The sequence below is a fragment of the Pteropus medius genome, unplaced genomic scaffold (assembly GCF_902729225.1).
Source record: "Pteropus medius unplaced genomic scaffold, Ma_sr-lr_union100, whole genome shotgun sequence".
NCBI classification, from domain to species: domain Eukaryota; kingdom Metazoa; phylum Chordata; class Mammalia; order Chiroptera; family Pteropodidae; genus Pteropus; species Pteropus medius.
In genome coordinates, this window is record NW_024350319.1 from 15,572,101 (window position 1) to 15,587,180 (window position 15,080).

Genomic DNA, 15,080 nt, shown 5'->3' on the forward strand with positions numbered 1-15,080 from the left:
GAGACCCAAGTCACCATGAAAAAGGCTCAACCATCCTGAAGTGCCACACTGTGAAGAAGCTCAGACCACATGTAGAGGCCATACTTAGATATCTGACAATATCTTCACCCAAGATCTGAGCCAACAGCCAGCATCAATCAACAGACACGTGAGTAAAGATGGCTCCAGATGATACCAGCCCCTCTATAAAGTCACTCCCAGCTGTTCAGTGTTCTCAGCTGAGGCCCCACCTTGGTGTAAAAACAAGCCATTCCTGCTCTTTAAAAAATTTCTGTTTGAATTCTAGATTTATGAAATCTCTGAATTTAATAAACTGGTTGCTTTAAGAGGCTAAGAGCTTGGGGGTAATTTGTTATGTAACAACAGATAACTGGAGCAGGCATACCCTCATAAAGTATTAAGAATATAATGGTTAATACCACTCCCCCTAAAAACGTAACAGTTAAAGTAAGACTCTATTGTATACACATCAGCTGGGCAAAAACTAGGGAGCCTAAAAATATAATTGTGACAAAGATGTGGAGCAATCGAAACTCTCATACGCTGTTTTTTGGAAATGTAAACCGGTCAACCATTATGGAAGACAAATCTGGCAAAATCTAGTAAAAATATTCCAGCACATGCCTAGTGACCTCAGTTTCACTCAGAGAAATACAGCCTAGAGAAACTCATCTATCCATTAGGAGATATGTATAAAAAATATTCATTGCAAAATTACTTGTAATAGCAAAGAAATTTAAAGCAATCTAAGTGAGAATGAATAAATAGAGGTGAATTCACATGATTAAATTCTATGCAGGGAAAAAAAAATGAATGAGAGCTACAAACATCAACATGAATGAACCTAGAAGCATACAACTAAGCTGGGTGGGGGGGAATTGCAGTAAACTCTAAGTATGATAGTTTAATACAAGTTTTCTATATACATATATTTCAGCATAGTAGTTAATAGCAAAGATTATGAAGCCAGACTAACTAATTGGGTTCAAATTACGCACACATAATAACTAAATGTCTCTGAGAGAGTTACCTAATCCCTCTGGGATTTAGTTTCCTCATCAGTGAAAGGGGGACAATATTAACTAAAATATTACTACTAACCTCACAGAAAATTTAGCACTTTTAAAGCCCTTAGAAGAGGGTCTGGAATACTGCAAATGCTCATTTGGCTAATATTTTATTTATAAGATTTAAAGAGTGCATGAAAATGATAAACACTAAATTCAGGATAATGATTATTTCCTGGGGAAATCTTCACTGAATGTCCATATTAAATTTTTGAAATGACGCTTTTGGACTGAGCCAATGTCGAAATGCCTCTCTTGGTCAATAAACAATAGAAATGCTCAGCAAAATAGAACAATAGTACACAATCTCAAATGATTTCAGAAGAAAACAAAGGACATACTCAGGCACTGGAAATGAAAGGGAGCTGAAGGCCACAGTGCAAGCAGGAACCAATGCGAAGATGGCCCATGGGATAGTGGACTAGCTGGAGGCCCTAGGGACTGGCTGTTGAAGTTTTATTGCCCATTAATGTTGGGAGAGGAAATGTGGCATTAAGCACATAATAAGAGAATAGCAGATACTTCTGTATTAAACCTGGAGCCTAAAGACTGACTATCACTGAAAAGGGTACTCCAGCCTCCATCTCTGGCTAGTAAGAGGAAGCTTGTCATTTGGGGGGAACATGTAGATAAAAAAAAAAAAGATAGTTTGAGAAATCACATTTCCAAGTCTGAAACTCACACAAATGTGAAGTCACAATGTGTGGTGTAGAAACTCAAGCAGAGGAATTAAGAAAGAAATTTGTCTAGGACTAGTTAAACTCCTTTGTCAGATATAAATGCCAAACCATATAGTGGTGACACTTACATAACACAATATTCCTTTGGGAAAAATATCTAAAATGATATCAAAAAATTTACAAATGATGTGAGGAAATCAATTGCCATAAGGAAGATATGGCAAATACAACAAAATTGGAAATTAGCACTCCAAGGACCAAAAAACTAAGTAATCCATCCTCAAAAATTAAGTTTTAGAAATATGAGAAGATGAGGAAGAGAACCAAATGAAAACCCTAGAAAATGAATACATAGCCATTGAGCAGAGAACCAGAAGACTATTTTTTTAATCCCTTCCCCAGCCTCCAAAACCCTCTCCCATTTGGCCACTATGATTGCATAGTAACATACACACAGATGAAGACATAATTTAAAAATTAGAAAAGAGAACTAAAATACTCAGAATGTGGCACAAAGAGATGAAAAATGTGTAAGTTTACTGAGACTTGCAGGATAAAATAAGAAGATCAAAAATGTATCAAAGAGAGAACACTAGATATTCAATTTTCAGAGCAACAATGACCAAGAAATTTCCATTAAAGAAACATTAGTTTTTAGATTGAAACATGCATCAAGACCATGGAAAGGTAAATAAAAGCGAATTTACACTGGATACAGCAAAGAGTAACTGTAGAGTTATCAAAGAACATAAGGAAATCTTCAGAGCAACTAGAAAGAAAAGAGTTACCTACAAAGCATGACAATTAGATAGACTTTTTACCAGCAAGCATAGATACTAGAAGATCACAGAATAATATCTTCAAGAGCTGAGAAAAAATATCTGTCAAGCTACAATCCCATTTCCAGTCAAACTCTCTTTTAAGAGTGAAAAAAGCAGAGAAGACATTTTCAAACTCAGCTCCTTAGTAAGAGAAATATTTTTTAAATGTACTTCAATAAGAAAGAAAGTGAGCCCATGAGAAGGAGTAGGATACAAGAAGCAATAATGAACAAAGAAATTAGCAAATATGTTAGTAAGCATTCACCATAAATAAAATAAAAATTTGTGAAATGAATATAAAATTATTTTATAGATCTTCCCTTTGAGGCCACAAGGCATTTCTAACTATACTTTGAAAAACATTGAAATAGGTTTTCTTCAATAATTCAAAGGTGATTCAACCTAGTAAATCAATTATTCTGTTATTGTAATTTATTACATTAGCATCCACTCCTAATTTTAAAATTTAAAAAATAACTTAGTTAATTATAATGGAAGAAAGTTTTAGTAACGTGATAGTGGTAACCTCCAAGAAACCTATCACAAACATGGACTTTACAGTAAATATTAGAAGCATTTGCATTTAAGTGAAGAATTAGACACCATTAGTATTCAACACTTTCTTGAGACCTTAATCAATGCAATAACATCAGGCAAATAAGCAGAAGTTTAAATGTTAGCACTAGAGGAGTAAAATGTGTCTACATTAAAAATCTAAGAAAATAAATGAAAAATAACTGGACTTAATAAGAGAGCAGAATCAACCTACAAAAACAATAGTTTTCCCATAAGACTCAAATAAACAATTATAATTGAAAATATAATTTTAAAAAACCCATTCACAATATTAACAGAAACTTTATCATACTAAAGAATAAATGTAACAAAAAAAGAATAAAATATGATTGAGGAAAACTGTAAATCTTTATAGAAGAACATAGAATACAACTTGAATAATATAGAGAACCAATATGCACCTAGATGCAAAGAGTGACAAAGAATCTCTCAAACGTTAGATAGGTTCCTTTTCTACTAGGCCTCATCCTTGTCTTCAGCCAGCCTAGTCTAGTTTTAAAAAAATACTGCTCAATCAGTTTAGTGAGAGTCCCTCACCCTTAATATCTGATCATTATAACCTTCCTTTAGCAAGAACCTTGTTAATTTAGTTTATTGAGAATCGCCCTACCCCTGACATTTCCTCTTTGTAATTTTTTTTACCCACTAATACCCTCTTCTCTACTCACTGGCTATACATCCCCTCTTATCTTTGTTGTATTTGGTGTTGAGCCCAATCTCTGTCCCCTATTGTAATACAATAATTCTGAATAAAGTTTTTCTTACCAGTATAACAAATGTCAGAATATTTTTTTTCTTTAACGAGAGTCAATATTGTAGAGTCTCGTCAAATTAATCCATAAATTCAATATTTTCTAATCAAAATCCTAGAGAAGTTTTTGGAGTTTATTAACCTTATTCTCAAGATTTCATGAAAGAGTACAAATGTTAAATTCTACAAGATAATCTTGTAAAATAACAAGGACAGGTAAGTTGTCTGCATGTCTGAAGACTATAAAGCTACTCCAATTAAAACAATATGGTACTGGTGAGGAGACAAATAGATCAATAGAAGACAACAGTTTAAAAATATCCCAAGAATTTACAGGAATTTATAATCTGAGGCAGACTGCATATCTAAGCAGTGGTGGGAAAAATAAACAAATATATAAATGGTATTATGACAGCTGGTTATTCATTTGAAAATCTTAAAAAATTATGACAAACATAAAAACAAATTCAAGATGGATTAAAAATTAAATACAAACAGTAAAAGTATACATTTATTCGAAAAAAATGGAATAACATCTTTATAATTTTGAATATGTCTTTCTAAGCAAAATGCAAAATCCAAAACCCAGAAGCAATAAAGGAAAAGACTGAATACTACAATTTTAAACCATAAGTTAAAAATGTATGACAGAAAAAGCTCCACAAAATAATTTTAAAATAAATAATATTCTGCAAAAATAACTCTAACAAAAGACATCCCAACTAAAAGAAAAATATGAATAATTCATAGAAAAATATAAATAGCAAAACTTTTTTTTTGGTAGAAAGCCCAATTATATCAGGAATCAGAATCAAGGTAATGCAAATAAATACAAGATGGTGAGACAGAATAAAAGATTGAGGGAGGTCATTTTCATATATAAGAATTCATGAAAATTTATGGGAAGTTGCTTGGGATTGGAGTGAAAAACAACAAATATCAAGGTGTACGAGATATGGAATATAAGGAATGCTGAGATTAAACAAGAGTTCAAGGACAAGAAATTCTAGGTAAAAACAGAGAAGCAGGCCTAGAAAACAAGTGGTCCAAACTAGAACAAGAATTCTAAGAGCTTCAAAAAAATTGGCTTAAAAAAAGGTCTAAGATAGATCTCAATAAAACATAGGATGTAGATAAAAAGCAGGATGATATTAAAGATTCGGCAAACAGAAAATATACTTCCAACAACAAAAAAAAGTAAAACAAAGACTTCACTAAAAATAACAAAAAACCTAAACAAGAAAATTGCAGTCTAAAAATGAAGCACACTAAAACATGGTGTGGGTTTTGAGCAATTGATGGCGTATAAGAAATAGAATCCATTTTTTTCTTAACTGGAGAAACATTTTATTTTGTATGGTAGGCAGAAAAATGACTCTTCAAGATGTCTGTACCCTAACCTTTAGAACCTGTGTATGTTACCTTGCATGGCTAAAAGGACTTTACAGATGTGATTAAGATTATGAATTTAAGACACGGATGTTATTTTGGATTATCCAGGAAGGCCCAATGTAATTACATGAGCCCTTAATAACAGAGAACATGTTCAGGCTATGGTCAAAAAGAAATGTGAAGATGGAAGAAGGATCAAAGAAATGCAATGTTACTAGCTTTGAAAATAGAGAAAAGGCAAGGAAATAAATTCTTCCCTAGAGCCTTCAGAAGGAACCAATCCTGCTGATGCCTTGATTTTAGCTCAATGAAACCCATGGAAGACTTCTGACTCTCCAAACCATAGATTTGTGTTGTTTAGTAGGCCACTAAGCAACATGTTGAATTAGTAGGGCATTAAGTTTATAGTAATTTGTTACAGCAGCATGAAGGTACTGATGCACTCCACAAGGTTTAGGAGTCAGGAGACACCGACAGGTGGTTCTGGAGTGAAAAGTATTTCACAGTCAAAGTGGCATAAATTTATTTTGATTCCCAACCTTTTAGGATCAACCTACATGCAATGTAAAATAAGATAAGCATTAATCATTCAAATGACAGAACTTAGAAGGTGAAAGGAGTAGTAGATGGAAGAAAGTCCTTATCTTACAAAATAGAAATTCAGAGACATCATTGAAAGTTGATGGAACAAGAAAGCGAGATTTAAGTATAATATTATAAGTTACACAAAGGTACCAATAGAAGACCTAAAGATAGTGTGATTTAACTATCAAAAAAATAGGATGAAAAGGGAGAAAGTAACATGGGGTAGTATAAGAGAGTATCTAGAATTGAAAAACCAGCAAACAGCAATATAAATGTAATAGAGTCATAAAATATATTTCACACTCTACTTGGGGTAGAAAATAGTAGCTCCTTTACTTTACCCCTTATCATCCAGTTCCTCCTTCCCCAATTCCCTACCCTCTGGCTAGGGGAGGAAATAGTTTTTATGCAATTCAATTTAATGTGAAATTCAGACTCATAAATCAAGTAGCTCCTTTAGAAAATATTCAGTCTCTCTGAGAGTTCTCCCATCCGCCTGATTCTCTACCTGAGATAATGTGTCTGCAGGAAGAGAGAGAGAGAGTTTATCTGTGCATTCTCATTGCATTTGGAAAAGGGGATCCTGCCGCCCATGCTGGGCCGCTGATGTGACTGGCCAACATCTGCAGCTCTTAGGCACTGTTCTTCCACATCACCACGATGCTGGTATTGAGTCTACATCATCCGCTCTTTTGCATAAGACATCCCAGTCTACTCCAGCCCTGTTGAGTTCCCCCTCCTCTCAGCTCACATCATGTTTTGTCCACATTAGACATTTGGCTGACCCCTACACTGATTTTTAGGCACCTGCAGCTCTGAAGATATGATGTACTGTCATTTGCAACTGACGCTTTGTTACTAATAATTAAAATACCAAAAGTCCTCCTGGATTGAAGTAATCCCCTTAACCACATTCTTTCAGTTACTTGCAATCTAATACACATTCTTGAGTGAGCAAAAAAGGAGACGTGACAGCTATGGCCCCACAAACACCAATGAGATTATCACCATGAAAGATGTCATGGTAGAAATGTGCAGAATTGCTGATGTGCTTACTTCTGGCAGCTCCTGTGCTATCATAGTACTCTGGTGTTACTCCTTACTTTCTTCATCTCACCAGATAGCCTGTAAGTGCTGGCAGGCAGGGACTGGGTCACATGTCCCTTAGAATACAGCTGGCAGTCCTGTCACATAATGTGTGTTGACTGATTGCCCAAATGTTGGCCTGAGAATAATCTGGACACATTAGCCCAATAAAACCATAAACTGAATGGACTAACATAAACTGTCGATTCTGGTACATGAGTACAAAAATTAGATTTCACAGTTATTTTCCTGTATCAGTAGCATCACAGTGGAATGTACATGGGCTTTAAAATAACATCTACCCAGAATAATACCTTGACCCTGTCCTTTACTGGTTATATAGAATTGAGGAAGTTACTTGGCCTCACTTACACTCGGTCTTCTCACTTGTAAAGTGGGGATATATGAATGCAAATAAAATTAAAACAAGTTAAAAAGAGAAAACATCTCATGCATCTAGCACCCTTCTCAGTTAAGAATAGGTATACAGTGGATGTTAGTTCTTTTCCTCCTCTCCCTTTCCCTCGAGGAGCAGGGGGAGGTAATATACCTAGGGACATAGGAGAAGAAGAAACCTCAGACATCAAAAAGGTGATGTCTGATAACTCTGTGGGTCCAGGAGCTGGGTATTCTTTTTTGTCCCTGGCATCTGCCCTGCTACAGTTGTGAGTAACCGTGGGACTGGACCTAAGGCCAGTCTTCAGCCAAACTCTTCCAGTCTGTCTGAGAGCTTTGCTGGCCAGGTTCCCTGTTAAGACAAGTACCTCTTTGTGCTTGTTCCTTCCATTTTTAGAAAGATGACTCATTTGCTCTCTGTCTGAGAGATAAATGCCTTGTAAATCATGGTCCTTGCCCAGATCTCTGACTATATTGCAGGAGCCTGCAAGGTTCACAGGGTCCTGACACTTCCTGAGGTGGCATCACTATGGAATTAAAAGCCTGACCTAGAGTGGCCTTCTCCTGTGCATCCAGACGGAATAGAGTCTTCGCTCCTAGACAGGAACATGTAAGGAACACCATGACAATAAGTAAAGCTAAAATCCACTCTAGTCAACCTCTTTTCCCCTGGTGGGGGGAAAAAAATCCCCTTTTTGTAAACATTAGCCAAGAGTTGCTCTTTTGTCTGGGTCACATGAGAAATCACGTTATTCTAGAAAGGAAATGAAGTGGCATTTCTTGGCAGCCAATTTTGAATTCTGCATTTTAAAACATTCAAAGAGTTTCTGCAGCTGGCGGAAGATAGAAACTTATTTGGAGAGAGGAAGGAGAAATTCATCAAAGAATTACAACGTCTCAGGGTAATTTTGATCATAAATAGGACAGATGCCATCTGTCTAACATGGCTCCTTCATTCATTTATTTTTTCATTCAGAAATATTATTAGGCATGTAGGTTGTGAGGGCCTTCTGTTACGTACTCGTGATACAAAGATGATAAGACATAAAGTAGGGGATATAAATGTGAACAAGTAATTAAAATCACATGAGACAGTTGCAATAAAAATGCATAAGCAAAGCAGAGTGATAGCGGGGCAGAAGAGCTATGAAAGGCTGAGGGGAAGGAGTTAGGAACATTTTACAGCGTAAGTAAGCTCTGAGCTTTTGTTTAAGAATGAGTAGGTCTCTCGGTATATCAATAAGGAAAGACATTCCAGCCAAAGAAAAAAGTGCTAAGCCACATTATGTAGACAGGGAACTGCAATTAACATTCTGTATTACTGGACTACCAGACAGCAATGGGAAAGTGTTAAGACATGAGGTTGGAGAGGTAATGTGGGGTTGCATCATGATAGGCATGAGATGCCATACTACGATCACTGAACTTCACTCTGTAGGTTATGGGAAATCATTGAAGGATGTTAGGTAGAAAAGAAAGATGATGTGAGCTAAGTTGCATTTTAGAGCTTAGGCTGGAATCAGAAAGAATAGATCCTAAGAGATGAGTGAAAAGAGTGTCATAGCAACCCAGTAAAAAGGCAATCAAGTTCCGAGTAAAGCACACATGAGAGGACAGATTGCAGGATGTGCCAACCATTGGATTAGAAAGTGAGGTACTCCCGGGTTTTAGGCTTGAGAAGCAGGTTTGTGCAGGGATTTAGTGAGTTGATACAGCTGTTGAGAAAGTGGTCGGAGATGCTGTTCTTAGCTCATGAGAGAGGAATGGATGGACATATAGGTTTGGGAGTTATCATGCATAGTACAGATGGTAGTTGAATCCGTAGGCATAGAGATCATTTCCAGGAAAACGTATGAGCAGAAGTCACAAATAGACAGTTCAAGACATAATACGGCAGTAGCTATGTTTGATCTGGCTTGCATAATGCTTTTGAATATTTAAATTCATTGCTAACATTTAAAATTTAGGTGATATAACAAAGAATGCAAATCTAAAGTTCTGGCTTTTCTGAAAAAAAATCAGAACATCTGGTAACAATGAGTCCGCATTCTCATAGTAACAATTGGCCAAGACTGATTAACTGCTGCCCCTTTAAAAACGGCATCCAGCTCACCTCTTTGTCTTCCTATCCATCCTCACTTACTTACACCATCTGTTTCGCCCCCCTCCCCGACGTCCTGAGTTCACAAAGAGAGGGCTAGAAAACAGCAACAATAAAAGCGCCTGCAGCAGCAGAATAATACTCTTCAAAGGCATCCACATCCAAATCCCAAGAACCTGTGAAGAGGTTAGGATACATGGCAAAGAGGAATTAAGGTTGCAGATAGAATTAAGGTTGTTCATCAGCTGATCTTAAAATAAGGAGAGTATCGTGGATTACTCAAGCGGGCCCAATATAATCACAGAAGTCTTTAAAAGTGAAAGAGGGTGACAGAAGAGGAGGTCGTGCAGCATGAGAGGGACTCAGACCCATGTTGTAGGCTTTGAAGACAGAGGAATGGAAGAGTCCTCAAAAGCGGAATAGAAAGGAAGTAGGGGAGAGTCAGAGAAAGATGTGACTACAGAAGCATGGTCAGAATAATGCAGTGTGAGGAAGACTCGACCAGCCATTACTGGCTTTGAAAATGGATGAGGCCCATGAGCCTCTAGAAGTTGAATAAGGCAGGGAAATGGATCCTCCCCTAGAGTCTCCAGAAAGGAACACGGCCCTGCTTACACCTCGACTTTAGCCCAGTGAGACTTGTGTTGGACTTCTAACCTACAGAGCTATAAAATAATACATTCGTGTTATTTGAAGCCATTAAGTTTGAGGTTACGATAGCCATAGAAAACTAATGCATGGCTGGTAGAAAAGGAGTAAACAGGGAACAAAACAGAAAAACCAAAGAGATAGGAGAGAACCAGAGGGAGTGCGCTTAGATAATCAAGAGATGACCATTTTTAAGAAGATACTGTCAGATGACACTGAGATGTGAAGTTCAGTTCTGAAGGCAAAGGATGAAATATGTCAATGATGTCCAAACCTAGGGGCATGTCAGAATCACCAAAGGACATTGTTATAAATCCCATTCCCAGAGTTCATCCCAGGCTGTGACCTTAGGCTCAGATAGGGAGCCAAGTTTAGCCTTTCCTAAATGAGATGGCCTGGTGTTTTACTGGATTAAATGAGTACTTCATACTTGTTGACTTAACTCTTACTTTTAACAGATGAAAAGCCATTTGAAATTTAATGGCACATTTTATTATAGCTATTTATCTGCACAATTTTTGTCCCTATGTGGTAATAAATTCCTTGCAGGCCATAGGTGCTGGTCAAATATTTGCTGAATGGTTAAATAAAATGAATGTAGCCAGTAGAGAACTCTATTGTTTTCTAAAGCTAGCAGAATGAACAGAGATCATTTATCTCTTAAGCCTCTTAAAATTAAATAATTAAGCTTGTTTATGTACATTCACATTAAGTAGATTAAGTTGTAATTTTCTACTTAGATGCCTGGAATCTTCCACTATTGTCAGGTCATTTCAAGCCAGCCAGGGATTAATCTCCAGGGGGCCTGTGAATTAGTGTGACATGGCACCTCCTTTCATAGTCCCATTCCTGAAATGGCTTTTCGTAATAATACACTAGTCTAGATAAAACAAAATGTATCTCTGATCTACTCCTGGAGGTTGCAGAGAATATCAAAAGAGCTGACTTAAGAGCCAGCCTCTGAAAATTATTGAGCTATGAGTGCCAGCCTTGGACACTCTTGAGCCACAACAGCCATCCTCCACTTGATATAACTCTGAAATTCAAAACATGACATCTGTGTGGGCCCTGGATACACTAGATCACAGAGACCTGATCTACTTTGCCACCTGGGGCAAATTACCAAGGCCAAGGAGAGTGTTATACTGCTGCAGTTCTAATGCAGGAACAAAATTCCAAATGCTCTATATTTGACGGAAGGATAGAAGTCAAGTAGAATTTTCAGGCAAAAGGAAGAGCTATAAGCTGAGATCCAGAGGGTGAGGTCTGGGAGATTCTGAGGAGCATCCTGCCTCCTAGGAAGAAGGGGGATCAACCACTTGTTCAAATAGTAATATGAATGACTGACAGAGTGCTGACTATGTGTTTTCATATCAGTGATGTCAGGAACAACTGTGACAAAGTTGAAATAGTTGGGACAGAAGCCAGGGTGCAATGAATTAAGAATACGCTTTTGAAAAGCTCAGCTGAGATAGGAAAGTAGGTCAAGATGCTAGAAAGAAATGCCATAATGAAGGAACATTTTTGTTTTGTTGTTATGTGTTTGGTTCTATTTTTAGAATTAAGAGTACCTGAACATATACACTATCTGTGGAAGGGAGAGGCTTAAAAAAAAGGAAAAGAAATGATAAAGGAATAAAGACAGAGGCAAAGTAAAGAGATGGAATCATAAACACCAGTAGCAGGTAGGATAAATAAATATTTATCGAACACTTACTATGTGTTAGGCACTATCTTAAGTGCTGGGAATGAGCAACACAGACATAGATAGTGTCCTTTCCTAGTGACATTTACAGTCGAGAAGAAAGTGTGTTTTCTTTCAGTCCTCTTTAGTTGCGACAGAAATCCAACTAGCTTAAGAAAAAAAAGAGTAACTTAAGTATCTGAAAAAACTCCAGGCATGGCTGCCTCCAAGACTCAACAAAACCTTGTCAGGATATTCATCCTCTCTCGCTTGCTCACTCTCACTCTCTTTCACTTTTCACAGGTAGTCTGCACTTCTGGAGCAGGGGTTGGGGTAGGGTCGATATTAATTCAACCACGTGGACTAAGAATGGATGAGGATAGTTCCAAAAAGGCAATTTTTGACTTCTTGGTGGGAAGAAGAGACACTAGGAAGGCAAAAAGCAGGAGTCCTCTACAGAGGGATTGCCTATGGAAAGAAGAAAATCCTTCTCATCTCTTCAGGCTGGATTAGAGGAGGGAAGGGTTGGTGCCAAAGTAGACAAATTTGAAGATGCAGAGTGAGAATGGGAAAGTCGATACCTGGCAGATTGGTTTTTCTGAAAGATGCCAGTGCATGTGCAGAGAGGGTAGTGCAGAGGTAAGTTGGGAGACCTGTGGAAAAGGGTTAAGATTTAGAAGAATGGCTGAAGGAAACTGGAGAAGGAGCTGACCTATGACAAAATGATCCTTAAGGGTTAACTGATTTTGAAAACCACGAATTTGTCATGACCCTAATTTGCACGTTATACAATTTTCCCCACAGGCTCAGCTTTGAATAATTATTGCTATGCCCATTTGTGTGGAAAGGCACAGTGAGGAGCCCAACCTTCCTATCCATTCTGGGACAATTCGGCCATCAGACAGACCCCCAGCAGCTGCATTTGTACAAGGGCTTCTAAGCCTTCTGGGAGAAGTGATGGAAGAAGAAAGAGAGTAGGCCTGTATGACACTAATTTTAAGTGACACCACCCTCCCACATCTCAAGAAACCACCCACTGAGGACAGGACACTCACTGAGTAGCACGAGGGTACCCAGTGCTTGGACCCCTCTTGGTCCCTGGCTCCTTGAAGATGAAGAATGTGCAGACTGCGCCTCTGGCTGGTATCTAGCAATGCTTCATGGCCCTGTCTCTGGTACTTTTCCCTAGCTCAAAGCTTTTGAAGAAATACTTTGTTAAACTCCTCCTGAATACCAGGTACTTTAAATTTGATATCTTTTTTAGCCCTCTCATACTGATAAGATGGATTTTATTACCCTAATTTTATAGAAGAGAATAATGAAGCTCAAGATGCTGATAAACTTGCCCAAGGTGACACAGCCAGCAAGGAGAGGGACTGGGGTTGATAAAGGCCACAGCTTGTAACATGCCCTCCTGTATTCTGTCATTTGGTATCCTGGAACACTGCTCTCTGCACTGGGCTCCAAAGATTGCTGGAGGCCCTTAATGTATTGTCCGGATCTGTGAGAATGTTTCTTCCTTTAAAGGGCCTGTAATTTGCTTGAGTTTCAGAGACTCTGGCCTGGAGAACTGTGCTTCCTTGTGGGGAGATACCTCTCAGCCCTGAGCAGGTGTGGACAGGAGCTTCAGGAACAAGTACCAAGCTTGCCATGGTATGGGTTGCAAAGAATAGGGGCCGCCCTGATTAACCACAGCAGTGTCTTTGCCAGGGATGTGTCAGAGAGGGATGGCTGTGGCTTTCAAAAAAGCCAGGAAGAGGTGTGCAAGCTGCCAAGTGGAAAATGTCGAGGACAATAGTGATTACAGCAGAAAAATCTTCATTGGTCTTCAAAGAGCAAGATCCAGGGGGCTTGGCACTTCAGTTATAACAACACTCTGGGCTGAGTATGCCCAGCCCAAACACCACTGCAAGTGTCACCCACTCCCACACTACTTGTCCCCTAGACCAGGGGGACTTGGAAAAATACGAGTTCAAAGGTAGGCACTGCATAGAACATTATATTTAAAAAGCACTTTCGCTTTAAAAAAAGAAAGCTTTTACTTCTTCCAAAACCCCCTCCAGGCAGGTATTATTAAGCCTGTCTTACAGGGGAAGCAACAAGAGCTCAGAATGGAAGCTCACACAGCAAGACAGTAAGTGGCAGGGGCAGAAATTAATCCTAGGAACTTCTGGTCCAGGTCATTTCCACTGAGCTCACTTGAAGCACTTTTATCGCAACGCTGAAAGAGGTCAGCATGGAGGTCAATTGCCATCTCCTTGAGTTAGCTAGTTAATATATTTTCATATCAATGTGCTATTTTCTCCTGCAAACAGTGAAGGAGTCAACAGATGTTTTTCAAAGGAATATTTTTTAGTGAAAAGTTGTACAGTGGGACAAAGGTCTTTAATGTTTCACATTCAATGAATGGGACGTTTTCTCTGACTCCTCACCAGGTGAGGCCTTCCCTTAAATAAAGTCAAATATGTCATTTGCTTTCATTGCTGTGGTGAGCACAGGAAAGGCATATGAATTTTGGCTTTAGTAATAAAAGGGAAGAAAATGGGACTTTGGAAAGCACTGTGTGTTAAACAGTGAATGCTCTTCCTTTGGTCTTTTCCACCATACTTTGTTTTCTGGACCATACCCCTTAGAGTCATCTGTACCCATCTAAGATGGAAGCAGCACTTGGTCAGAGCCACCCATCTGATACGATTTGTTTGGTCTCCACAGTTTTGTTATTTTTTTCATAATCTTTAAAAAAAAATGTTTACCTAGTAATCAATATTTAATATTTGGGTAAGATCATTAAACAAATCTGATTTCTGATCCAACTCAAAAATGAACAGTCCTATTAAATAGATAAAAAGATATACAAATGGTTAATAAGCATATAAAAAGATGCACAGCATCACTAATCATCAGGGAAATGTACATCAAAACCCACAGTGAAATACCACTTTATACTCATTAGGACAACAATTATAAAAAAGAGAGAGGAAGGAAGGAAGGAAGGAAGGGAAAATAACAAGCGTTGGTTAGGATCTAGAGAAATTGGAACACTTGTGCACTACTGGTGGGAACGTAAAATGGGATAGCCATCAAGCAAAACAACATGAAAATTAGTAAAAAAAAAAATTACCATGATCCAGCAATTCCAATTCTGGGCATATAGCCAACAAAATTGAAAGCAATATCTGTACATGTATGGTCACTGAACATTATTCACAATAGCCAAAAGATGAAAGTAACCCAAATGTTCAATGAAAGACAAATAAATCAACAAAATGTGGTATATACATACAACAGAACAG